This window comes from Coturnix japonica, chromosome 12 (assembly GCF_054131305.1).
Source record: "Coturnix japonica strain WE chromosome 12, WE-NBRP24, whole genome shotgun sequence".
Classification (NCBI taxonomy): domain Eukaryota; kingdom Metazoa; phylum Chordata; class Aves; order Galliformes; family Phasianidae; genus Coturnix; species Coturnix japonica.
This window is the reverse complement of record NC_140674.1, coordinates 16,718,855-16,742,949: the sequence shown is the minus strand read 5'-3', so window position 1 is coordinate 16,742,949 and position 24,095 is coordinate 16,718,855. Positions and strand designations below refer to the sequence as shown.

General features: G+C 38.9%; 1 protein-coding gene and 1 long non-coding RNA gene across 6 annotated transcripts in view; one reads left to right on the top strand and one right to left on the bottom strand.

Moving 5' to 3' along the window:
* LOC107318262 (uncharacterized) overlaps positions 1 to 24,095 on the top strand; it is a 97,489-nt gene that overhangs the window by 18,705 nt on the left and 54,689 nt on the right. Inside the window, exon 2 of one of the 2 annotated variants that reach the window (XR_014933324.1) lies at positions 492 to 596. This is a non-coding gene — a long non-coding RNA (uncharacterized LOC107318262). Of the gene's footprint in view, positions 1 to 491; positions 3,262 to 24,095 lie in introns of those variants that run through there. The other variant, XR_001557243.3, reaches the window with a different exon arrangement.
* The window catches only part of PEX5L (peroxisomal biogenesis factor 5 like), an 89,246-nt gene that overhangs the window by 46,233 nt on the left and 18,918 nt on the right, over positions 1 to 24,095 (bottom strand). The gene's annotated exons all lie outside the window — the stretch shown is intronic.

Sequence of the window (24,095 nt, the reverse complement as noted above, 5' to 3'; positions counted from 1 at the left end):
GCATGCATACTAATCTGATCATATCTGGTAGTTACAATTCTGTGAGAGACTTAAGATCGTTTAAATCCTGAAACTGAGGTTTTCTGCAAAGAACGAAGCTGGCAAAACTGTAGAGAGTATAACAAATTTTAATCAAAACTGCTGGATGTGAGGCTTTTCTGTTGTTTCCTCTGGGTTTTATATTATCAGATGGGGGAAGAAAAGACAAAAAGGCTGTTACTTAATGCTGCTGTAGGGATGATTTTCCTCTGAAAACCTTGAACAAAGGTATTATTATTTAGGAAAGGTAAAATTGATGTTGATTGAGGACAACTGGTCTGATGCCCCATTGCTTTGAGATTCAGATAAAATTCCGCACTCTGTTTTGAATATTAAGATATTCAAATGAATGACTTGGCAGATGTCTCTTACTAGGTGCCTCATTTCAGAACTGTTTTGAACAAGCGCTACTTCTAAAATAACTGTTATTTTGATTCTGATTTTGTTTACAGAGAAAGCTTGGACACAGAAGACGGTTTGTAGTCTATTCTTATCAGCATTAACTCTTGTTGAAGATGAGGATGAAAATCGCAGGATTTGAGTTCTGTAAAGCCGGGGTAAGTGTTGTGTGATCAAAATCCATGCATTCATTTAACTTCTATATAGTGACTTGTGTGTTACACGAGAAGATTTAATTCTGCTTAGCATTTCTGCTTTATCTTTGGCTCTTTGTTAAATAGGCATAAGGGTATGATCTGGATTTCCTCTGAAGCAGATTGCAGTTGCTTTCCAACAGACCTATGGTTTGTCCTGTATATATGAACTAATAAGAACAGAACTTACTGAGTGATGTGTTTGAAATCAACAGGTCAGGGTGATTATGATTGAATTTATTTTTCTAAGGTTTAATTTCTTGAAATAACCGTGTTCTCACCAGCCAACGTTCTGAATGCTGCCAGGATTCATTTAACATTTTCTTTAAAATAAACATTTGATTTCCTCCATAACAGAAACATTTGGTACCCTTGAATTTATGATGTCACTTTTCTGCCAGTACTTAAAGATTTGAGTCCTTTCTACAACAAATGGAAACTAAAGTAGAGCTGTTACAGCACTTTGGTGATAAAGAGGCCTTGGGCTATATCCTTGACCCCAAATTCTTTATTCTGTCTCTCTTGTGCTGTGTGTTCTTGGTAACAAAGGCTTCTGAGTCTTAGTGTACTTACTGTTGAGAATAAAGCTCTATTTTTAATACAGTGTAGTAGGATATGTTTACCCCTTTATTTTTCTTCCCTAAAAATAGCCATTTGCCATTTATCAGACAATAGCAGTAGTAGAAGAGGCAGTGGAATAATGGTGTGAATGCAGGATAACTTAATGTCCCTGACCTGGTGATGGCCTCTGTGCACAGTTTCTGCCCTGGAATGATCTCATCTGAAGTATGTTAATGCTGCAAAAGCAGCCTTAACAGCATCGTGTAAGCCCATTTGGAGGGGATTAGTCTACTATCCCTTCATTTAGCTCTTCGTTTATCACACAGTCTAGAAACCTTCAGGAAACAAGTTCTTAATGTTGAGGTATTATGAGCATAGTCTTAAGATATTCTTAATTCTTTGGTGTGTACTATTACTGTGGGGAAGGAACTTTGCTAATGCAGCAGAAATTTAATTATGAAAATGAAAAAAAAATAAATAAATGGAGGAACAAGAAAGTAATTAGGACCTAATCAGAAGTTCAGCTGTTTCTTGCGCAGTAAAAGGCTCATTCACCTATCTATATCATTTTTAGCATAATAAGCCACATCCATGGCATTTATCTTTTGTATTATTCTTCTTGTTGGCTTCTGTGGATTTAAGTTCATTTGACTCCAACAACAGTGGTTAATGTTGGGTCTGTGCTGCAAGGACCCAAAGGCAATATCTGTATTTCTTACTGCTTACACATCACTAGTACCAGATATGCTTTGTTCTCTGCTTAAACAGGCGCTCATTTTCTCCTGTATCAAGTTAATGTAATGCAGTTAGAAGTAATATTCGTCATAAATGTTACTTCTTTTATTTATTTCTGCATAGTAACAATCATCTATTAAGGAAAAAAGCAGTTTCTTGGTGTTTACATCTGTTTTTCTGTAAGCTGGCAGTAAGAAGAAGCTGGTAATGGTAAATTTCTCAACAGCGAGGTTCTGGATGCTCAAAAATTCCTCATTAGGATTGCAGGTGTGAAAATTGTTAAATCATCAGTTATGCTTGTTGTGACACTTAAACGCTTTTTTTGGGGTAGAAATGGTACTGCTTGTATTTCAGAATTGGCTTCTGGCACATCGAAAATCCCTTGGATGAGTTGTAGGACTAATTAGAGGATTGCGCCTCTTCAGCTGGGCGTCAGATGCAGGACCAGTGTGTCCTATGTGGTTAAAGCTAAACTAAATCTTCCCCATAGCTCAGGGCATGATCCCTGCTGGCTGCAGAGGTTAAGTTGTCTGACAGCAGCGTGACAGCTATTGTCAGAGTTATTTCTCTTGAGAGGTTCTATTAAGAAAAATAAATAAATAAATCTGTATTATTCTTGTAGTCCAGTGCTATACGCTGCTTGTATGCCCTTCCACAAGAACACAGTCGTTTAGAATGAGCAGTTCAGAACATCAAAATAAATCTTGATCACGTTAAAGAGTGATGATGAGTGAAGGCCATGAAGTGCTTGCAGGCCACCTCAATAAATGTCCGTGTTATGAGAGGTAATAAGAGAAAGCATCTTGCTTGTGTTTGCTATTTGTGCTATAGCCAGGGCGTAGCTGACAAACACATGGGAGGTGGTCTGGGGACATCTAGCCCCTTCCAAGATGAGGAGGTGGGGTGGGGATGATAAGATAGGATGTTTCCAATAGGAGGTATCTCTGTGTTTCTTGGCTTTGTGTTCTGCTCAGAAGGGTGCAGCTGAGCCAGCAGGGGAAAAGAAACTGTTGATGTGCTGTCCAGCATTAAGTCACTGGTCTCCTGGAGGGTTTAGGCAGAATATAGCTTTTCTATTGGCAGCGCTAATGTCAGTCTGTCAGGCAATACTATCAACTTTGTGTTCACTGAAATGCTTTATTTCACTTTGAAAGCCTTGTAAATAAGGAAGACTTGATCCAAATGTGACTCTTGCCATTAAGTTTACATCATATCATGTTAACAAGACGCTGGTGAAATAGTATGAAAGATGGTATTGTGGACTTGGATCAGCAACAAACATATAGGCATATGCTTAGACTGGCAAGGAGTGGAAGATTTTTTTTTTAGCCCAGATAGAATGAGCATAATTGAGGAAAAAAAGAAGCTGTCACAGATGGTGATAGCAGTGAGAGGCTCAATGGCGTGTGCTTCAACCCAGAGTTTGCTCCAGTGGAGTAACTGAGGGAGGTAGGATAACATACCAAACAAGTGCCAAAATCTGAAGCTCTAAGAAACTAAACTTGCATATTTGTGTAATGTGAATCAAATCCTTGCTTCCCCTGGATGTCCATGAGCAGAAAAGAAGACTGAGAAATGTGTGTGATGGACCCGAGGGTCCTGTGCCAGAGAGCATCAGGCATAGATGAGGGAATGAGGACTTCCAGGAGTGAGGCAGCCTGTGGAGTTGGCGTGGTGCAGCTCCGTGTTGTCAGAGGAAGGACAAGTGCTGTGTCCTCCTGCAGAATTCCTGGCAGAATGAGAACACAGCAGTGTTTCCCTGTGCAGGGAGGTGTTACCTGGCTCCACAAAGGAGCTGCCTTATTTGAAACCCCGCCAAGCCGTGGCTGAGCTGTAAAGGCTGAGCTGAGTGTACACATCATGGACAGGATTTTCTGTTCCCCTTCCTTTTCACACCTTAACATAAAGTGCCCTTGGAATCATTAGCAGCCAATAAACTCAAGCAGCTGATCCGTGATCAGTGAAGTGAAAAGGAGAGCTTGGAGCTATTTTCGCACTCTCCTTTCCAAACTGAAATATCCTCTCATCAACCACACTTCGGTTTTTCACACATTTTGTCTCATTTCATTAATAGAGTAAATTTGTTGGGTCAGTAACAGTGCCAGTTATTGAAGAAAGTTTAGTTAAGGTAGACCAAGAACTTGTTCTTATTTTGTGTTACAAAAATGACCATTTCCTGTGTTATCCTGGAAAAAAACCAACTGTTTCTTTCACTCCTCTTTTCTCTCACAAGTAGATGAATACACATAGGAAACCTGAAATGAGTTGTTAATAGACACAAGGCATAAACTGTGTGCAGAAGTGAGCTTTTTGAGGATAAGTTTGGATCCAAAATACAGACAGCAAATATGAGCAGTACATGTGTTTTGTGCTGTGATGTGAAAGGCCAGTATGAAGTTTCTTTACTGACTTGTAAAGCAAAGGCTACATGCACAACTGGCTTTCTGTGCACAAGAGAAAGGTCAAGAACAAAACACAGTTTTGTTTGTCTCATATCTGCCCACACTGGTGCTGTTATTACCACGCCTGACTTCTTTAGACCAGCCTTCACAACTTCAAGCCAGTTATTTTAATCTAACAACAAGTATTACAGGCTTCAGTAAGTGATGGATGCTTTTCAGTTTTTACAATTACTGTAGAAACTAAGAAAAGGAGAACTTGGCAAGGGTTTTCAGTAGGATTTTTCTGTAGCATTAAGCAAGTACCTTTACATTTGGGGGTTGCATGAGTCATGTGATGCAGTAATGCCTAGTAATTCCTGGCTTTTAAAGCTATAAGACTGTCTGTGCTCATCCTAGTTAACCACATATATAACAGTTACCAAAAAGCTTTGTTTTGTACATCACTTGTAGCTCACAGGGATTATCCTCAAATATACATTCATTTATAATGAAAAAATATCAGTGCATGGTGTAGTTCTCAGCTCTCTGATGCTGACCCTGACTGAGGGAAGGTTTACTGTCCAGGTGTCCCTGTAGTTCAGAGAAAAATGAAGCTGATAGACTGAATTGCTGCTGCTCATGCCGTGCACCCACAGAAGCCATTTTGCTGTTTGCTTTGTCACCTCTTCACTTTAGTGGTTCAGGATGCTGTTACACCCCGTGACTTCAATGACCTGCTCAAGCGTCACTGCTAGACCTGCTGGGGAATTCTGCAGTATTACCTTTCCCAGGTTCACGCTTCAAGTTAGGTGTGATGTTGAGCAGAGAGGATTTTATGAATGTACATTTCTGTGTCTGTTGGCCTTAAAATTCTCTGTAGTAGAGCCCAAATGGTATCAGAGCGCCTTTTGTCATACCAGTGTTCTGTTTCAAATTATCACTTGCTATCTGTTTCAAGTTATGACTTGTATACATTCTCCTAGTAAAACATATATTGATATTCTACTGCAGAATAGTAATGTAAGCTGAGTCTCTGACCTTCATCTTTACTCTTCTAAAATATACTCTGTAAATATATCGACACTTTGAAATTTGTCCTCTGAGAACTGCGTGTTCAATGAGTCAGAAATTGTATCAGAACTAACATAAGGAATTTCTGCTGCACTTTTTGAGGCTTGGCCTGATATATGTTGCCCACTATCCTGTTATACTGAATATCATACCTTGAAACAGTCAGCCCGTGAAATACTCTTTAATGATACTGGCAGGTTAGAATTATGCTGCAGGCCAGCAGAGCACAGCTGAGGCTTCTTCTGAACACAGATTAGAGTGCAGCAGCTATTGTACCATGTTGGCATTTCTCCTGACTTTTAATTTGATTTAATATTATTTTAGAACAAAGACATTTGTCTGGACTGAAAGATGGGATACCTTATAAAATGCTCTTAATAAAGCCATGCCCAAGCAGAACTATTGGCCCTGTACTCAGCAATGGGGAAAAATTACTTTTAAGGTGTTTATCTGCCTACAGAGAAAATGGTGGCATGTTACTGTAGGGGACTGGGCATTCACGTGAATCGGTGTTCCTTCATTTTTAGTTTTATTCTTAAAGTAAGTGTGTGACAGTTTTGCACAGAAAATCACTTCAAAACAAAGGTCAAAAACTGTTAAAAAATTCTCAAATTAAGAGGCTTATTTCTTTCTTGCTAGGTAAATACACCTTGTCTTTGCATAGTTAATTCTTCTTACCCTAAATGATGCATCAACTAAGAAACTTTGTCTTGACTCGATCACATTTTTGTTCTCTCCCAGCAGGGCAATTGCGCTTTAGAACCAGCAGGCTCCCCACCGTTAGGGATCTATAAAAAGATTCTCTTACTGATTCATCTTCTAAATGTTTCCGTGACACGGTTTTGATGTTAAAACAAGTATGGAAGTGTGTTTTGTGGCACATGAATCATGTGACAAAGCTTTTGGTGACAAAGCTTTTGTTGACAAACTCATATAGCAGCTGTCATGGGGTTATTATATCTGTCACAGTGATGCTCACTAGGGAGCACGTAAATGCACCCTGAAAGATTACCTATGACTTGAACGCAGTGCTGGTATTTCTAATGCTTTCTCTCCTTTATACAGTTTGAACAGAGAAGTACCAAGCTGTGTTAGTCTCCTTGGGAGAGAAGATTTTATTCAGAAAACAGACACTATCTTATTTTCTTGGTCCCAGACAGTGGTTCAGTGATGTAAGCTATGAAATTTTGTGTTCTGTGTTGAGCTTTATACCTTAATTCATAGTATGAATAAATAGGGGTGTCTTAAAATGAAATGGCAATGGAGACTTGCCCCTGTCCAAACTTACACCTTGAAGGCACATTCACTTGATGTGTGCTGCTGATCTGTAGCTGTTACATGTCTGCACAAATCTGTGTTCGTTTCAACATTTGTAGAAATTACATGCAGCTGTCAGTCATATCAATCAATCCTTTTCAGTGAAAAAGAAACATGGGCATTTAAAGTCGATGGACATACATTCAATCAGAAGTGTTTGTTTTTTTGTTTCAGAGCTTTCAACTTTAACACTTCTTATTTTTGGGGCTAGTTTCACTGTTTTCAGGGATGAAGTGCTGAAGAGAAAAACAAGTTTTCAAAGCTTCTCTTTTCTTGATTGTGCATTTTGTAAGAACTACCTGATGTCAGCAGCAAGTGGAATAACAAGCAGCAGGAGCAGAGAGATGTAAAGGAATCTCTGAATTTGATGGCAAGGCTTAGCAGTCAGCAGGAGATCTTTGCAAGGTGCCTGTTGGCTCTGCAGTAGAGCAGAGCAGCCCCTGAGTGCTTGATGTTTTGTTTTTTTTCCTGGCATCCTGCTGGGTGGATGGATGCGAGGAAACTCTTCTGCAGTAGAAAATTCAATTAAAAGTGGTTCAAAATTGTGAACAAAAGCCAGAGGCCATATAGGAGCATACTGGTGAAGAGTGCATCCATGTGATAGGTGGGTTGAAAGAGAAAAGGGAATGTGGCACAAAGGGTAAATAGTAAGAATAGCTGTCCCTCACCACTTGCGAGGGAAAACGTTTTGGTTAGTAATGTGAAATAAAGGATGAAACTATACATAAACTGCAGCCATTAGTACTACAAGAAGTCAAAATTTTACTTCCTTTGTTCATAAAGTGATTGAAGAAAATGAAGGGCAACAAAAACACACTCTGTTTTCCTTCTGTGTTGCTGGAAATCTAAGCTGTGAAACAAAGTATTGAAAAATTAAAATTGACTTATAGACTATATATGTGTGTATATATATGTTATATAATATATATGTATTATGGAAATCCCAACAGTTAATAGCTTTTGTAGTGTAGAGCTAGCAATTAGCAAGCCAGGTTAAAATGCAACAAATACTCCTATTGCGGGGTTTTACACTGCTGCCTATCTTTGTTGGTGTTGCTATGTTGCAGGTCTGTGAGAACCTAAATATGGTGTGTTCTACAACTATTTCCTCAAGCTGACCTGTTGGTAGTTCATAGCAGGAATAGACAGTTTTGCATATCCCCTCTGCTTTCATCAAGGTCTGAGTAATGCAATTATAAATACAGAAGCTATATTCGATGTTCTAGTTATAGGTACATGTAAAAGATGAAAGCTTGTCTAACATCTAAGTATATCCATCAACATGTATAAAACCCAAATCTCACACATCTATATACTAAATATATTGCTCTATTAATAGCTGGGGATGCGGCACAGGCCAGCATTTGTTATCTGCCCTTAGAGCATTAACCTGGTGGAACTGAGGCAGTAGTGATGGTCTGACCCTGTAAGATGGTAAATGCTCACAATCTCATTGCCCTCTCCAGCTATAAGGGGTGCTCAGCAAATCCGGTAAGCAGGAATTATATTTACCAAAATAAGTTGTCCTTCTCTTGTTGTAATCAGTTGTATTCCTGAATCAGTAAAAAACATTAAGAATCCTTTAAAAATAAACATTAAAAATTGGCATACAATTCCTGTTCATCCAGTACAAAATAATGTATGAACTGAAATTTCTAGTGTGACCTAACTGTAGTTCCAAGCAGCGATTGAAGCTCATGAATATATTGTATGAATGATCAGGAATTATAATCAAACGTGTCATGAATATTTAGAAATGCAAGAGCCTGAAGTCATCCCTCATTAGTGTGCACAGCTGCAGGCAAGCCATGGGAAACCGGGGTTGTAAGTACTCTGTATCAGTTTTACATTGCATATGTATTTAATAGATATTGACAGAAGTCACAGTCCTGTTTTCAGTTTCACAGCAACTTGCTGTTCCGAATCAGGGATGAAGTTGCCTTATAAATACTTGTTTCTAGAGAATGGAGACAGGTGTTGAGGTGAGAACTGCTGAGGTCAGACAGGAGAAGGGAGAACACAAATAACGAGATATGTCAGAAGTGAAAGAAAAGACTGATGAGATTATCAGCCCTCACAAAGTGTGCTGTGGGATGAGCTCAGCCAAGGGTTTATAGGAGGGAAATGTGTTAGACATGATGAAGTGAGACTATAAGCATGTACTCAGCACGGAAAGTTCCTCTGCTTCTGTGCTCATGTGCATCGTGCAGATTTATTTCTGAATTTCTACTGTGTTATTGTGGTTAAAGGTTCAGAGGGAGTAAGAATCAGTTCTCTCCCTTGGATTTGACAGCCTCAGCTTTCTGAGGAGTTTGCCACAGCAATTGTGGCATAGCTTAAAATGCATGGCAGCAATCAATAGCTACAGCAAGTGGAGCTCGGGAGCTGTGCCTTCATAATAATAACTCATCATGGTTCGCTTTCAGTATTTATGCATAATGATTAAGATTTGTGGATTTTGGAAAACTTCTGCTCAAGTCAGAGCTGTCTCACAGCCACTTTGAATAGCAGCAGGCACATTGCTCTTGTGGTACAAGCATACGCCTGCTACTTGTGCAATGCATGTGGTTTGAGGGCAGGTAAAATAGATCTGTTTCATGATAATGTTTTTAATAATGTTATGACAGCATGCAGATTATCAACATATATTAGTACAACCCATATTTTAAAACCCAGTCTTTGTGTTACTTCTTGCAGTGATTAATTGTGTTGTTGGGCATCCAGCAAGGTGTGTCTTCTTGTTACTTTTAATAGTCTCACAAGACACATGCAACTAGGTGTAGTAGTGGTAGATCGTGATCCAGTTCCCTAGAGCTTTTCACAATAAGGGGGATTATAAAGGATGGATGGCATCTGTTCAGGGTCATCCAAAAATATTAATGATTGGTGAAATCTTTGCACATTGTAGCATAAGCTGATTTTCAACTGAAGCTTTGCTGTGACTTGATAAAGCTCTGAGCTGTCCTGCATCCAGACTTCAGCTGTTTGTAGAAGTGAGATTGGACTTCCTATTGAGGTATAAAGTTAAAATTGGTAATAAACAGTGAAGGTTTTGTCTTAGCCCCAGAAATATATTGTACACGTGTGACCTGTGTGATCCTATAGCTTTGCGTCTTCATGCAGTGCACTTAGAAAATGCCCCAGTTGCTGTCTGCCAATAGGCATTCTTGTGTTCTGAGGCACAGTGGTGTTTTTTCTCATTTGCTTGTTTTGGAGGGATATTTTAGCTGAACTTTACACATTCTCTGTTAAGTTGTAATCTAGAGAATTAAGCTTTTAAACATGTGTGATCTACCTTGCATAATGAGCTTCTTTTCTAGCTCAAATTAGTAAAAAGACTCAGAGCAGTGAGTGAAATTCAGAGTGGAATCTTATTTTCAAGAAGCCGTGAAAAAGATTCAGAAGCTGCAGAAACATGAATGTGGGAGTTCTAGAGCTTTTGTACGATTGTATTTCAATGACATGCACTCACTTGCAATTAGTCAGGTTATACATAATGCTTTTCTAAACATACACTGGGGCGTAAATCTATTTGAAGATCCAGCTGAAAAGTTGCATTGTTTCCAAAATTTGGAAATATTGTTTTACCCAGTGCATTTGTAAAGTGTCAGGTAGAGTGATGAGAGCACACAATAGTTCTTTCTGAGGACAAAGGTATATCGCATGATCAAACACTGAAGAGTAAAACTGGAATTAAATTACTAATGTCCAGAGCACTAATCAGCTGTGGTAGTAGCCTGTTTGGTTTTATGCTGTACAGTCCTCTTCTTAGAATGGACTTTGAGTTCTCAGTGCACAGCATGGCTGTGGTATGTGTGCTGTGACAGGGAGCAGCTGTTTATCACAATATCAAGCAGCTGAAAATATCCTGAAGCTGAAAATCTACTGTAGGAATGGGGTTTTTTTCCTTCCAAGAGAACAGTTTATTGACAAAGCTTAAAGTTAATTTTGGAGCAGGGTTCAGTAATGTAAAGAGATTTATTTTCCTCCTGTCTGTGTCTATGGACCTTCTGAAGCTAATTGGGTCTCTTGGCGCATCACATTGCAAAGCCGCTTGGCTTCACCCATGTTGTGAATTCAGCAAGCTCTTTTCAAAGCACTCAGGTGTTATGGGGCCTCTCCTGGGAATCTGCTGCTTCCTGAGGAAGGCCAGGTGCATCGTGCCTCCTAATTCTGTCTTCATAACTTTCAGTCTGCCTTCCTTTGAGCTCCTATCTCCCAAACGCTCAATGCATCTTTGACAGAAAAAGAAAAAAAAGAAAAGAAAAAGTAGTTGTGTTGCGGAATGTTTTAAATCAGCTTAAAGTACATACAATTCTACATCCTCCCTTAGGCAATTGTGGGTGGACTTCTGCATCCACGCAGAGGCAGGATTTGGGTCTAATTGATGATAGAAGCATTGAAAGTGGAATTGGATATAGCTCCTCTATTGGTGAGTCCAGCTGAGATCTGTGCTGTTGCCAGACAGTCTCATTGATCTCGCTGCTCTGTTACCAGTGGGCTGGTATAAGCTTTGGTCCAGCAGGCGACTTGCCTTCTGCTGGCCATTCCTGTGTGCAAGCAAGAGGAGCATAAAGCAGCTACTTCTTTACCATCATTCTGTCTAACTCTGGTTCACTTAGCTGTTATTTGCCAGCAAATACTGTAATTCAGCCTTTGTGTTAGTTCTGTGGAGGAAGTAAAGAACACCACAGCATGGGGCTGGAATTAAGCCATTGGAAGTTCTTCCTACAAGACACCAATGTATCCTCCAACTTTCTCAAGAGTTTCCTTTGTCAAAGAAGTTATTAAATTTCCTTTGCCAGAGAGTGAGTGAAATTTGGTCCTTGTGAACTTCCAAAATGCAGCATGTGGCTGCAGAGCATGTGGCTGAGGAAGTGGCCAAAACAGCTCTGTCAAGATGGAGCTTCCCGCAGGATTCCCTCTGAAACTGTTCATGATCGATTTTATGAATATTGCTGATGGTGTAACAGTTGGGGTTTGTAGGCAAAAATGGCAGAAACTAATTGCACTTCACCGCAGTGTTATAATCTGATACTAATCTCTACTTTTAATCTGCTTTGATTTGTTTTCACATGGAGGAATGGATGGCCTGATCTGTGACAAGTTTTGAGACTGATATGTATGAGCAGTGCTCTTGTGTGGAGGGGACAGTGGCTCGTTAGTGTGTATTCACAGAAAGGAATGTTACACTCAGCGTTATGCAAGACAATCACTTCAAAATTATAAGTAATCTACTTCTATATTAAGATATTAAGAGTAAATTTAATCTGTTTAATAACTAGTTTCTACCAGTATTCTCATTAAAAGAGAATATGTCACTCTCTATTTTCTAAAGAGTAAAAGATGTTATAATAATGAGAAATGTGCTGAATAGATGCATGGCTGCATTACTTTTTTTTTTAAGCTGGAAAAGGTACTAACTAGGGGAAATGTAAATGCCTGACCTTTAGATTTCTGTTGGAGTTGTGAATGTTTGCCTTTGTTTTGAGAAGAGAAATTCTTACATGATTTGTGTTGGAATTAGAGAGGATGGCTTTGAAGACTAAACCATGGAATCTGGCTATAGAAATAAGGGTTCTGAAGAAATATGTGCTTCAACTACATTATGTCAGAAGGCCACAAATGAGGAATAATTTTAGATTGTGCTTTCTGACAATTTCAGTGTGTTGATGTATCTACATCAGTTTGTTTGTTTGTTTTAACATGTAAAATTCTAACAGAAAACCAGCCACTTGCTCCCGCTTTGTTTTCATTGCATTGTGGTTCATTTTGGCTATAAACTGTTTGTGACAGTGCACATCGTTTGGCATAAGCAATCACAAATGCTCTGACAGATCCATGCTCAGTGCATCTTACTGCTATTATATAAAACTAATCACTGCTTGTGTACCTGCTACAGGCAGGCTCTGCCTTCTCTGCTGAACATCATGTTCTTTTCCATCATCTTAATTGTGATATAGACACTGGTCTCTATTTGCATCCTTGCTAGAAACTCATGATTAACTGTGATCTAATACTAACCAGTTTCTGGTGCTAGACTGCAAATCATGAGTAATCTTTTTGCCAAGCAGTGTCACTCACATAGCCATTAAGCTAAAATAAGTCTTCAAAAGAAAGAAAAGAAAATGAAAAGAAAATGTACTTAAAACAATAAGAATTGGAGTGTAAGCCTTTTTCTCTAGTGAGTATTTGATGTAAATAATGAATCTCTGCATTATAAATGACATGAGGGATGTGTTGAGCATTCACTCCCTTCTTCCTGCTGAGAAATCATGTGTGAACAGACCTTGATTTTCAATTACAGGCTTTTTCTTCAGTTATTGAACAAGTTCTCATGTAAACATGTTTCAGCCTACTGAAGGGTTACAGATGTGTTTTGAAAACTCTGCTTCTGTGCAGTGTGCTGCCTGTAAGGATGTGGCATTGGCACTCTATTTCTTGGTTGGATGAATATGGTTCTGGCAAAGACTTCAGAAATATAATCAGAGCTAAAACCATTTTTTAACAGCTGATAGGAGAAGATGGCTGAGTAAGGGATCTTTACATATTCTATTCTGGGTTTCTTGAGCTGAACCTTACTAGAGGCACTGTTATGAGGGAAAAATATCTTGCATAGTATTTGATGTGGTGAAACATTAAGCATACGTATGTATTTCTGTGTCAGGATTTAAGCCTCAGGCATTGTGAGAATCTGTTCAAGCCTTTATCTTAAATCATTTAAGTGTTGGCCTCTCCAGAGCTGTGTTAATCATCACTAAATTTTGTAAGCTAATGGTGCTAATACATTTAGGAGGAAAGATTGTGCCAAACAAATTTAACTCCGCAGATCTCTTTATTATTGTATAAGAGATACTGGTGGTGTTTTTGTGCTGTCTAAGACCAGAAACTTTGTATAGGGATATTTACCTGATTTTATCTTAGGATAAAGGACATGTTAGAAGGATCTGATGTTGCTATAGGTGATGATCTTGCTATAAGTAAGAGATGACCTCTTTCCAAGGGTCTTCCTTTTACTTTCTTGTAATGTTCTTTACCATCTGTCGTTGTCCAACCTCAAAGAGACTGAAATTTTGGCAGTCATGTATTTTGAACACTCTTATCTTCAAGACGCAACTATTAGAGTGGCCCTAGTCTGCTTGTGCAGAATTTTGTCTAGATACAGCCTTTGAAAAAGAGGTGTATAACCAGTTAGTGCATGTCCTTTAAAGGGAATTTTTTGCACTTTTTATCCCAAGCAAAACTGCTTATCTATTGCAAAGGATTTGCTGTATTTACTAATGAAATACAGCAAAGCAGCTTGCCTTTTAGTTGCGAGTTATACAGGAGTGTAGGACAGCACAGAGTAAGCCTGAATTTTATAGGAGGTATTTATTGCTAATATAAAAATTGAAAGGATATTATCTCAGCAGCTCGAGAAACATTAGAATAGCACTGTATTGCACACAGAAAATGCGCTAGATCAATTACAATTTCTTGTGATAGACTTGAGTTCTGAAAGGCAATATAAATTCTAGAGAGACTTAATGTGTAAAAGTAGACATTAAAATGTAAAGTGAAGCTTACAATCTACTGCAGAAGAATAACATTTTTGGGTAGATCAGATTGAAGCAATTTGTTACAACTCGATAGCAAACTTTTCAATCTTCATAGTACATTATAAGTTAGAGATGCATAAGAATTTCAAAATTTTTGAGCAAATGTGTTATCAAGTGTTTCTGTGGATTTCATTGAGAGTTTTGATTGACCACATGTCCAGCTTCTGGATACTTATTTTCATTTGCGTATCTAATGTTAAGAGAAATCACTCATAGGAAAAGTAAGAGCTGTCTGAATGATTAAAATTGCCATCCCCTTTGAAGTGATAGAATTGTCTGTAAAAGCCTTGGGAGCTTGCAGATATTTCATTTAAAATTCTTTATAGTCTCTTGGTTTTGTAGGTTTATCTGTCTATCTATCTATCTATCTATCTATCTAGATATATTCTTCCTATTTTTTATCTGAGAAAGTCATGTTATTCCAAGACTTATAAAAAACAGCCCATATTATGTGATCTGAAACAGCCCAAGATGCAGAGAGATTTTTGAGAGATAGGGCATGCAGTTTGCAAGGCTAAACCTTGGGAAGCCTTCACAAGAGGAGGCCCACATGTCTCCATTTCTGCAGTTGTTGTCATCACCTTTCCTCTACGTGCTATCCCAGAATTGGTGGTGGAATACTGGCTGTTTAAAATGCTAGAAGCTTTTATTGTGTCTGAATTTGTTGAAAGATACAGGATGCATTTTAATGTTGTTCTGTAGGATGCAGTAAATGTAATGTAGTATGTGAAACAATTCCTTCATAAGTTCGTTCTTCCTTTCAAGTACCATATGAAATCTCTTCTATGCTGTGGCTGATCATATCCCAAATCATTTTAAGCTTCTGATTGATTTTTCTCTAGCATCCTGTAGGCTATTTGGTTTAGTAGAAAAGTTTATGTAGGGAAATATAGAGGCTGATTACTATCCCATGATTAATCTCATCCATGACAGTTGAGAGATACTTTCAGTTTTTGTGTTTTTTTTTTCTGATTTTTTTTCCACAAAAATCTTTCATTTATTCATGGCTGTCTCATAAATGCCTACACAGCTGATGCTGTTTCTAATATTCCTTCTTCTGTGGTGTGGTAAAGCCAGATAATCCGCTCATAATTAGAGGTAGCTTCTTTTATGAATGTTTCTGAAATAATTCAGTCAGCAGCTGTTCCTCCCTCTAGTGACAGTAATCCATTTGAAGCATGCTTCTTCAGTGTAGCTATTCCCACACGGGTCTCAAGAGGTAAGGATCTGTGTGCCCTGTTTTGCAGGCAGACTCTCAGGAACAGAGTGATTTACTGAGAATCACACAATTCCATGGATAAGCAAGGATTTGGGTATTTCACTCCACTGCATGAGCATGCTTTCTAATCAGTTAATCGCCCTTGTTTTATTAGTTGGGAAGCATGGTTACTGGTTTTGAATTGGTCTCTTGCATACCTCCAGTGGAGGCGTGAACCTCTGCACTGTGAGTTTGCTTCTGTGAATGACATTTCTCAGTCTTCCTCAACATGATCCATGAGTTTTCCTTAACAGTGAGTTTTTCCTGCCTGTGGCCCACAGGTGGAAAAGCACTGGTGTGAGTTAAGGTTGACTGGATAAATTAGCAGTTTGCAATAGGAAAATGTTTGTCTTTGTAGTCCTGCTGTCTGGGTGGCTCTTGAATCATCTGGACATTCTAGACCAGATTTTGTACCCAAATCATTTGCTCCTTTGTGTTATTTAAGCTAAAACCTTGTTTTTACCTCCCTTACAATGGAATTTTATGTGATTATGCAGTTTATCATCTAAATTTGACCGCTACTGTGTGACACAAAAATGGGACCAGGTCTTCTCTGTTAAATCTTTTATATTTAGCTAGCTGAAAGTTGAGCAGAAACCAGTTTCCTGTAACTTTACACTCATTCATACTTACACATTCATCACACTGAAAACGGACAACAGAAGTTAGGCTAATTTTAATTAGTGACATTAAAAATATGGTAGGATCTACGTAAACTGCAAAAGTTGGAGGTGCAATAGCAGCATGTCTGCCACGCAAGAATTTCTACCTAATCCCTGCTATAAAACCTATCCTACAGTCACTTGACTCTGTAGTGTCTCATATGTTGTGTTTGGTCTGGACTTTTTAAATGGTGTGTGCTCAGCACCAAGCAAGTGAAAAACAAGACAAATGTCCCCTGCTTCACTACCCACTTTCTTCTGACTGCTCCTTCTGTCAGCCTCCTACTCTTGCTTGTAGTAGACTTGTGAACCAGACATGAGTGCTGGTATGTAAAACATGAAGCAGAAGGGCAGAGATGGAGAAAATTAGCAGCAAGGGAATGCTCTAAGGTGCAGTATGTATCAACCAAAAACCAACTTGTCCTTTAATTGAATACTAGAACACGTTGCCTAGAGGTACTAGGGACTTTCCATCCTAGGAGACACTCGAAACTCCAGTGGAAGCGAACCCCTACAATTTGCTCTGCTTCTCTGGACAGGAATTGCACAGGATGATCTCTAGAGATCCCTGCTAACATCAATTCTCAAATTCTCTGCAATAGATGAAGGCAGCTTAAGTAACTTGAGTTGTTTTCTATTTGGGGCAGGCAACAGAGTGAATCGTGTTCTCTGTTGGGCTAGGAAGCTGGTGGCTGTGTCTATGCATCTAAGCCCGTAGTGTCCTTAATTTTATAGGTTCTTTTGGCAAGTTTAATTAGTCTTTCAACATGGAGCTGCTTATCTGTATCTGTGGAGAGTGGAGATCTGGATCTTCTCTGAGATGTGCACAGAAACTTCCACTCACCCTTGGATCTTACTGTGTCTGGCAGGTCAATACATTCACATATGCTCGTCTTTATTAATTTTGAAAATTAGTATGTTAGTATTCAAAAGTTTAAATTTTACTTTGTATGTGCAAAGCAGGAATATTTGTGTGTAGTCAGTGATAGACATGCAGAGCTCGGTGTGCTCAGTGATGACCTCTGCGGTTGTCTCCTTTCTGCAATCTGCAGAACGTTTCTCTCTAACTGTTCTGATACTTAATTCAGTGGTTCGCAAAGTGAATTGAAGAGGCACAGGTGAAAGTGAAATGAAAGTATGAAGTATTATGTTTACATGATGGTTTTGTTCAACCTGAAGGGTCCTGAATAGAACGGCGTTTCATTCTAAGTGTTTTCCTCTTGAACACCTGATCTCTGAATGTTTTTCAGGTCTTTCTGTTATAATTGTCTGCAAATGATGAAGGAACAACTTTTCCTACTGAGGATATTGTGAGCAGATGCTGAATTCACAGCAGATTACAATATCCTGAATCTTTGCAGTTTTCCCCAGAGGATGAGAAACTGCTGAGACTACACATCATTTTATTGGAGAAAACAGTAGAACATACATTTCCACTGTTGCAGCCCATTCTCCTATGCCAGCTGAATTCAATGCAGTGAAATACATCCATTCTGATAAACAAAAAACAACAACCAAACTGCACCAACCTTCTAATTCATCATTAGCTTTCAGTTCAGAGGTTGCTGCATTAATTCTATTAATGTACACAGGGTGAGCTTTGGTCATCCAGGGTTGTCCATGAGGACTTAAGTTGACAGAGTTATTCCACTGAAGCTGAGAAAATAATTAGGCTACAAAAGAGAAAATGTGCATATATCCAATCCCAGTTAATGCTGTCTATTGACTTTCTCCAATTGACATTGGAGATTTGACTCAGATAATTGCCTTCTCCATACACTTTAATACTTGCTATTGATTTCAGCAAAATAGTAGGGAAGAAAGAAAAAGGCAAACCTATAAGAGCTGTCTGCTGTGTGCATGCACACATTTGCTGCTGTTAGGACACTCTTGAATGGCAGAGAAAGGTTTTAAAAGAAATATGCAGAAGCCGCACTGACTCATTAACACTGGAGGGGCAAATAGAAATGGTCTGCATGAAGATATGGAAATGAATTTGTTCTCCATATTTAACACAAACCTGACCATTCACGCTTGTTATAAAAAATCTGGTCCAGCTTTTCACAGTGTGGTAATTTGTGCTTATCAGTTCTCCCATCACCTTCAACAAGGGGTGCCTCACTTTCTGTATCTGTCATGAGAAAGAGATGACAACTTAAAAGTTTTAATTTTCTAGGTTAAAGCGTGGTATAAACTGGCATGTTCAGAGAACCTGAAGCTTCTTGCAGCTTTCATTAAGAAGCAAATCCTTCTTCAGAATGCAGTTTCAGTTGCAGCTTATTTACGTAGCTCATCTTTTATACCACTGTCTTCAGGTTATGAAGATAAACTAAACAGGATGAATAGGGAAATAAACATCTACAGGGTTTTAATAATAAGCAATCCCTAGGTGTTTCCCTAGCTTAATGCACATTGAGATATCTTTATAAGCTAAATGCTGCTGGGACGTAGAAGCTACAGCAAAGCCCAGAAGAGTGATTCACATCTGGCTACTTTTAAATACAGAAGGGCTGCTTACTCTAAGATGCTTTCCACAGTAAGAATTGGGATTTTGTTATTCTGTTTATTGAAGCAGGACTGTGTATACGTGGAAGGGATAACTTATGCAAATTATACAACCAAGGAAGTGACAGTTATGTGCTAACAACTTGTGTTCAATTTGTTTTATTGAATGTTGCCAATAGATAGTTCGGTGAATGGTAGAGCATCCATTTTAGCATAATTAAATTCTCACTGATTTGCATCTAAGATCTGTTCTCTTGATAATAAGCTGCTCTGTGTACATGACATAATCTATTGACAGTGGTTGGAACATTGCACAATTATTAACATCATTAAATTGATAGCACATGGTTTTCCAAGACATAAAATGAGACTAGATCATTTTACAATAGAAAGGATGTAAAATAGCTAATTACGCAGACTGAATTGCCAAAGTGATTTTTACTCCACAGTTTCAATGTAAAACACTGACAGATAGGGGCAATTAATAGTGTAGTAAAGTTCAATGTACAACTTAGAGTACATTGTATAGCAGGATATTCTTTTCTTCTCCCTGGCACCGCTGTATTTCAATCCCAAGCTTTAGTGCCCACCTCTTGCCATTTCAGTCTAGAGCCCAAGACTATATATGCTACCATGTTTTCTTTGTTTCTGTACTTTCCCATATGTATTGTGTGTGTCATATGTTGTGTGACATATGCTGTTTGTGCTAGAAAGCTCCGAACTCTTTTCTTGTTAACTGAAGAAAGAGCTTTGCCTTCCTTGAAGCATGGAACAGACCCAGGAGGACTCTGAATGTTTGTGAGACCTTCTCCCTGTTGCATGGCTTTGCAGCAGGTGGTCCTTGTTCCTGACCACTTTACATAGTCCCCAAAATTGAGTCCACAGGTCAGGTTATTTTCCAGATTTCCTTAATACTATATATGGTATTTGTCCTCTTTTACACATTGCCTTTCTCTTGTCATGATGACTTTCCCTAGGTAGGTGAATCTTTGGACCTAGTAAAGCCACAGTTAGAATAATTCTTCTGTCATGTTATCTCTCCTTTCCTAAGTTATTTAAGCTTCCTCACCCCACTGCAATACTTGCACACCAAGAGCTATTGAGAGGGAATGCCCTCATTTCCAGACTCCTGCTTTGCTAACCTTTTCATTATTTCTTTTCAAATGAGTAGCAAAAGAAAGCCTAAAAATCAGGTGATTGTTCCCTTCCAACGTGACAGCTATGGCTGCTGGGCTATATCCAAGTTTGCTTTTATCGCTTTTCTGACTGTTGCTATGAATATTTAATCAATTCCATGCACAGTGGAGCAAATTCAGCAGGAAGGAATGGAGATGCCCTTAATATAGTAGATTGTCCTACATCTCTTGGTTTAGGGACACCTTGAAGATGGCAAATTTTGGTTTAGATTCCTCAGATACTGTAGAACAGAATTATCTCTCTTCTGGAGCTTGAGTGCTACATGCTGGAATGCATTTTTCTTTGTTTTGAGGCAAGGGGGGACTTAGACTCTGTCGGTGCCAAAATACCCTCAGCACTTAAGACTTAAACCCTCTATTTGTAACCAAAGTGTTGGCTATCTGATTCTTCAGAAGCACTCTCATGGAGGGTTTCCTTAGCCTAGAAATAGGCAATTAAGACACATCAGACTTCCCTGAGCACTGGATTTTGTAAATGGCTCCTATTTGTAATGACTGTGAAGGCCTATTTCAGGCACTCTTCCCTCAGGTGCATGTGGCCCAGCTTGAGCTATAGATTCTGGGGGGCAGCAGCATACTTCTGCATTAGGCAATGCCCTGCTCAGCACTGCCGTACCTCTGTGCTGCTGCTCCCCTGACTGGATGTTTGTTGCAAAGTTAACGCATGGTGATAAACCTTGCCAAAATATTAACTGTCTTCATTTGAAAAAAAAGTAATAATAAAATAAATGATACGTGGAAGAGACAAGCCGTGTTTCTAATTATGTGATTTGAAAAGCATATGTCAAAACACAATTGGATCGACTTACTAAAGATCCTGCCAGCTAGACTAGCATAGCACGGTGCTGTAGGATGAAAGGCGGTGAATAGAGTTATGACTTCTGCCTTCCCTGTTAAGTAGCACTTTATTTGACCTTGGGTGCTTGAGCTGCAGAGCCACGGTAACACTTGCAGGTACAATAAAAAACTATTTTGGTCCTGTTTTCCAGATGGGCTCATTCAAAGCCAAAGGAAGCAAAAGCAAAAAAGCAGAGAAGATGCAGAAGTACTTTTTTTTTTTTTTTTTTTTTTTTACCTTGCCAGTGAACTTTAATCCTTGTGCCATTAATTGCAGTACATGCATGACACTGAGTGCAGAGCAGAGCCAGGAACAGTGGCCATTGCTGGTACCGTCTCATGGTAATCACAGATAGAACTAGACCTGTTTGAGCTCAGTGAGTCTCTTTCTTAGAGTCCAGAGGCAATATTGATATTCTTTCCTTAGTAGCCTCTAGAGGCACATGAAATACGCTACCTTCTTCTTCTGTGTTTTAGGGCAGTGCCTTATTACAAGATGATGAATAACTTGCCTGTGGATTTTGCAAACTAATACCAGAGATAGGAATAAAATCAGCTAGTCCATTTCTCCCCATTCATTTTCTGCTTAATGAATACTGAATAGAAATATTTTCTATTAGTGAACATTGGAAGCTGAAACCTGGGAAGAAAATAGAACAGTCTGATTCTCATTTTCTCTACATTCCTCCCGTGCTGTTCAAGCAACGTCAGCTTTGATGCTCTGTTGGACCTTGGCTTCTACCAACCACATCTTTGTATTTTCCATAGCTTCGTGTGATTAAGGATGATCCTTTTGAGAGATATTGCAAGGCCTTCAGCCTTTCATCATGTAAGTGCTGCTTTTGTGTCCTGCTTTTAGGAACACTCAGAATTTAAAAAGCCGAGCCTTGTACTTGATACAGATGAGTAAAAGCATTGCAGTGGTGCAATAACTAGTGCTGCATTTAACGTGTTTGCAGTTCATCTAACAAACACCTGGTTCTTCAGGAGTTTCGCATTTAATTAACTGTAAATTAATTAGGATAATTTTGACTGACACTGCTGACTTGTTTTTCTTCTGTTTATTTAAAAAGAAAAAAAAAAAAGTAGGGTTTTGCTTATTTTTGCAGTTCTTGTATTGCTGTGTGGAAAAATCTAATAGTAAGCTGTTGGTAGCATTGCCAGGAATCACTGTGGAGGCCGGTCTTTATTTGCTAATGGGATTGCAGGCTGGTATTTTCTATAGTCTCATCAATTTTTAAGTTTTTCTTAGTCATCTCAGCACTGAGGAAGTTGGTCTTTATTGCTTCCCAGCCTTTTCCCTACTCAGCAATTTCTCCCTGGCCTTGCTTGGTTCCCACTCCTCCTCTTCAGGTGCCCTGTTGCCATTAGATCTTGATACAGGGAAGCTACATGATAGCCTCTCATTCACTGCACTTTCTTTCTCAGGCTGTTGCAGTCATGCTAACTATCCATACTTGGATATCTCCCACGTTTGTGGGAGAGGAACAAGACTATAAAAATGATGGTATTTCACTGTTTCTTTTACATGTCTAGTAAGAGCAGAATAATGCTGGCAATAGTATCTCTATGTATGTATGGTTGAAAGAAGAGTGGGTCAGAAGAAATCCTGTGCTCTTTTTCCCCATAGTTATAATTGAGACATTTAATTTGGCTTCACATGGAGTGTTGGACTTCCAAATTAGGTAAAGAAACCTTCACCTTACATCTCTTTTTATTTAGCTCCCCTGTTTCACAGACATTTTTTAATAGCATTGCCATCAATATAGTAAGATTTAATTGAAATTGCTTGTGTTGAGTTAGATTTTGCTGAAGAAGACAGCCTATGCTCAAAAACATGCTTGTTTTTTCATGCTGTATCAGCTGATCTAATAAAAAATACCATTTCTATAAAGCTCTCTTCACTTGTGCCTATTCCTCATATCCTCCTAGATCAATAACTAAAGTTAAGGGAATCTAAAAATGCATTGACCTGCTCTTATGGAAAATTCCCAAGCATGTGCAACACCTTAAGAAGATGACTATGGAACTGTGCAGCAATATTTCTGGAAGACAACTGCTAAGAATGATGTCACTGGGAAAGGATATTGAGAGATGAGCAACTAAATTATTGGGGGAAAATGTAAGTTTTCCCATTTTGCATTAAGGACTTATGTACAGACATTGAGCAGAGCCATGCAAAATGGCATCATGAATTGTCAGTGGTTCCTTTATGGAGAGTTTAACTGCCTTCAAGTTGAGCCTGTACTCAACTCAAGCCTATAAGCAGCTTGACTGAAGGCTGTGGTCACTGTGTTTCACCTCCTGTTCATGTGTGAATTCTGCCGGGTTAGGAAGCAACAAGGTGTGCTGTTCTTGACAGGCACATAACCTGGGAACCTATTGTGTCATGGCATAAATATAAGCACAGTGTGAGGAGGGGAAAGCTCAAGTTATTGATCTTTGTACTCAGATAATTCATCCCTCTTTTTCAATACTACATTGATCTAGCAAACACAAGGAAAGAAAGAAAAAGAGTGTGGCTAGTGGCAGTAGGGGAAGTTGGGAGGAGGCCTCATGCTATTAAAGCAAGCACTGTACTATTTTGTGGTCAACTTTTAATCCTCAATGGTCAGATATCAGGATTTATTCACTTTCTGTTCTGCTCATTCCATTGTGATTAGTGCTTATGAAGCAACTTGTCACCCTTTGCTGCACACTCAAAATATTGCGTTCCTGTTTAATCAGGAAGGCATGTGGAGTCCTCACTATAAACACTGGTAGGTGCTTGTATGTATTTACAAGGCAGTAATGTCTCTGCAGTTATTATCCAATTAAACAGAGCATGACAGGAGTAATAAAATTAATAATTCTAAGGGAGGAATTGTTAGTAAAACATTATCAGTATCTCAAACTCCTCTAGAATTTCAAGAGTTAAAGGGATTTTATTTTTATGCTTATTTTATGTATCAATTAGGATGTTAAAGTGTAAGCCAGATACCACTGCTGTAGTTTGCAAATAGTGATGAAGTCCTGTAATCAAGATTATGCAAAATAACTTCTGATCAAAGTGGATTTCCGTTCTTTTATCTTTTGCCTCCCCCAAAGTGAATTCTGATCAAAACCAAATGATCAAATAACACAGATTCTGATCCAGTCCTCTGGCATGATAAATAGTTTGAGCTGAAATAATAACAGTGTTGGTAACTTTTCTAAGAGCGGAGCCTATAGTGTAAGGGCTGGGTGGCAGGGGCCGCAGTGGAGCATCTGAGGGGTTTAATTGTTGTGCCACGCAGACCAATTTGGAAGGCAGTTTGGTTTGTTCTGTGCTTCTAATTTAGAAACCTGCCAGTGAAGGGTGCT